The following is a 3,534-nucleotide window of genomic DNA, read 5'->3' as shown; positions in this document are numbered from 1 at the left end:
CATTTCTCTAATTAATAGAGACTTGGAGTGATTTTTTTATATGACTAACTATAGTTTGAATTTTTTCATCTGAGAACTCCCTGTCCACATCTCTTGACAACTTATTAGTCGGGGAATCACCTATATTCTTATAAATTTTACTCAGCTTTCTATGGCCTAACTTTTCAATTTTTTTAGTGATATTAATAAAGCTTTTGAATTGGTGGGAGCCCTCTAGCTAAAGGATATTCAGATGAGACTGGAGAATGGACCATGGCCACAAAAAACCAGATGGAAAACAGACCTGAACTAAAGGAGCTAGAAGGTATAAATTTTTTTTTTTATTATTATTCTCTGTCTGACTCTTAGATTCTCTGTTGCTGAGTCCTTTTCATTCATTCATTTAATTGATAATCATTTATTTAGTACCTAATATAAGGAAGACAGGTGGGAAGTGGAGAGAACGCCTTTGACACATAGATGGTTTAGTGAATAGAGTACTAGGTCTAGAGTTGGGAAGACTTGAGCTTTAATCCAACTTCATACACTAGCTATATGAATCTTGCCAAGTCGTTTAACCCTGTTTGTTTCATTTTCTTCATATATAAAATGAGCTAGAGAATGAAATAACAAACCATTATAGTATTTTTACCAAGCAAACCCCAAAAGAGGTCACAATGAGTCAGACATAACTCAAAGAAACTAAAAAGTGACATAAGACAGACACTGTGATATATGATGCAGTTACAAAGAAACAAAACATTCTTACAGTCAAGGAGCTGCCATTTTATGGGAAAATTAGTACACCTTAAGGCCTCAATCTTGGACTTCACTAGTAAGGATGCCTTGTCCACACCATACTACCACACCACAAACATACTTGTTTGGTTTTCCATTTTTAATTGGGTGGAGACTCCTACCTGTGCAATAAATCCTTAACCCTATCTTTTTTTCCACAACCTAGAGAAAATTCAAGCATCCTGATGGACCCTATGCAAATGTAACACTTAATGATCACCAACTCTGGACAATGCCATTTAATATATCTCAGGGACACTTGGAACAGATCTCACTATTTGTATCATTCAGTGATTTCACTGTTGGAACATTTCAGTAACTTATCCTTATTTTTTCAAGACTTTCTTAGATATATGAATACTTTGATGGCATTCCTATCTCATCATAAGAGCCCAGTCATTTTCCCTTTTTGGAGAGAGGCAGAATGAACTAATGGAAGAGTAATGGAATCAGGAGACATTTATACTCAAGTCCACCCTTGAACAATTATTAGTTACAAAAGTCAAATTATTTTCCTTCTCTGCATATGTTTCTTCATCTGTAAACTGAGGGTTATATCACTGTGTCTATTAAAAAACTAACAGGTTTGTGAAGATCAAATGAAATAATGTATATAAAGTATTTTGTGGACTGTAAGGAATTAGTTAGAATTACTATTATTATCCTTATTGTTCCTAAGCTCAGTAACATAAAGATTGTAAGCTAGAACTGTCCTCACCAACTTTCATGTTTAGAAACTTCTTTTTTTATGTAAAAAGTGTAATGTAATATTATGAATAGTAATTATAATATAAATATTAATTCAATGAAAAGATCAATGATGATAAACTTTTATATTCAGCAATGATCTAAAATATATTTATATCTCAATAATTGTAATAGTATCTATATGAATTAGAAAAAGTCTGTGAAAATCATGCAAAAAGTCATGACAGGCAGCAGCTAGGTGGCTTAAGAGAAAGAGCCAGGACTAGACACAGGAGGATCTAGATTCAAACTTTACCTCAGACACTTCCTAGTTGTGTGAGTGTGGGCCAGTCACTTATCCCCCTTAGCCTAGTCCTTGCTGTTTTTCTGCCTTAGAAGCAATACATAGTATTGATTGTAAGAAGGAATGTGAGTTTTCTTTATTTAAAAAAAATTCAGGGGCAGCTGGGTGGCTCAGTGGATTGAGAGCCAGGTCTAGAGACTGGGGGTCCTAGGTTCAAATCTGGCCTCAGACACTTCCTAGCTGTGTGACCCTGGGCAAGTTACTTGACCCCCATTGCCTGGCCCTTACCACTCTTCTGCCTTGAGCCAATACACAGCATTGATTCTAAGGTGAAAAATAAGGTTAAAAAAATATTTTTAAACCCTTACCTTCTGCTTCAGAATTTAGAACTAGTAAAGGGAAAATGGATCTTTTTACTCATTATAAAGAGCTTCAATGGCCTATTCATAACTTATAAGTGTTATCATAAAATATTTCACTTTATTCATCTCTTAGGAACTATGAATACATTTCTTCATCAGTTTGATGGAATTACAGTGCTGCTAGCTATTATTTTTTTTCCATCTTCTTCCAAGGAGGGACAATTGTACCTGGCCTTTCAGGCTATGGCAGGATGTCACAACCCAATGCCATTACCTTCCACCCAAGAACCTTCATCCTCCTGGGCATTCCAGGGCTAGAAGACACCCACATCTGGCTGTCTCTGCCCTTCTGCTCCTTCTACCTTGTGACACTTTTGGGCAATGTCACTATCTTACTGGTGATCTGGACTGACGTGGGATCCTATGTTCTATTTCTTGGCCCTCCTCTCCACAACTGAACTGGCACTCTCAACAACCTCCGTGCCCTGCATGCTGGGCATCTTCTGGTTTGGAGCCCATGAGATTAGCTTTGGAGCTTGCATGGCCCAAATATTCTTCATCCACAGCTTTACTGGCATGGAGTCCAGTGTCCTATTTTTCATGGTCTTTGATCACTATGTGTCGATCTGTACCCCTCTCTGCTATACCACCACCTTGACACCTCAAGTACTGACTGGCATGGGGATGATAATTGTGCTTCACCCTGTTTTGCTCATGATCTCTGTTGTCACCCTTGCCTGTCGTCTGCCCTTCTGCCAAGCTCGTGTCTTTGCATACTCTTACTGCGAACACATGGTTTTATTAAATTAGCCTGTGCCAGCATTCGTGTTCATGCCATCTGTGGCCTCTTTGCAGCTTCTTTTCTTCTTGTGGATCTGGTCCTCATTGGTGTTTCCTATGTCTATATTCTGTGTATAGTCTTCCTCCTCCCTTCCCACAATGCCCAACTCAATGCTCCCTTCCCACAATGCTGAGCACCTGTGGTTCCTATGTAGGAGTAATGTGTGTCTTCTATACCCCTGCTGTTTTTTCCTTCCTCACTCACCGATTTGGTCACTGAATCCCCTCATATGTTCATATTCTTATTGCCAACCTTTACATGAGCATCCCACTACCACTCAACCCTGTAATTTATGGTGCAAGAACCAAGCAGATCCAGGAACAGGTGCTCCGGTTCATCACTGGCTGATAGACCCTACTTAGTGCCTTCTTAATGCCCAGGAAGGGTGCCTATAGAGGATAGGTGCAGCGGTCATAGACCTAGGCTAGGACCTCTACTTGGTGGTTGTTTCTAGGATAGCCAAGTAGAGTGAAACATTCATGGTTTACCATGTCTGAATGGCTTTCTTGGTCTTCTAATGACCAACAACTACTTCTAATAGCTGATATTTGTAAAAGTGCTTT

General features: G+C 38.8%; 1 pseudogene; it reads left to right on the top strand.

The window, feature by feature from the left end:
* The first annotated feature begins 2,381 nt into the window (after positions 1 to 2,381).
* Positions 2,382 to 3,319, top strand: LOC123238720 (annotated as a pseudogene).
* The last annotated feature ends 215 nt before the right edge of the window (positions 3,320 to 3,534 follow it).

The sequence above is a fragment of the Gracilinanus agilis genome, chromosome 3 (assembly GCF_016433145.1).
Source record: "Gracilinanus agilis isolate LMUSP501 chromosome 3, AgileGrace, whole genome shotgun sequence".
NCBI lineage: Eukaryota > Metazoa > Chordata > Mammalia > Didelphimorphia > Didelphidae > Gracilinanus > Gracilinanus agilis.
The sequence above is the reverse complement of the archived record's forward strand: the minus strand, read 5'-3'. Positions and strand labels throughout refer to the sequence as shown.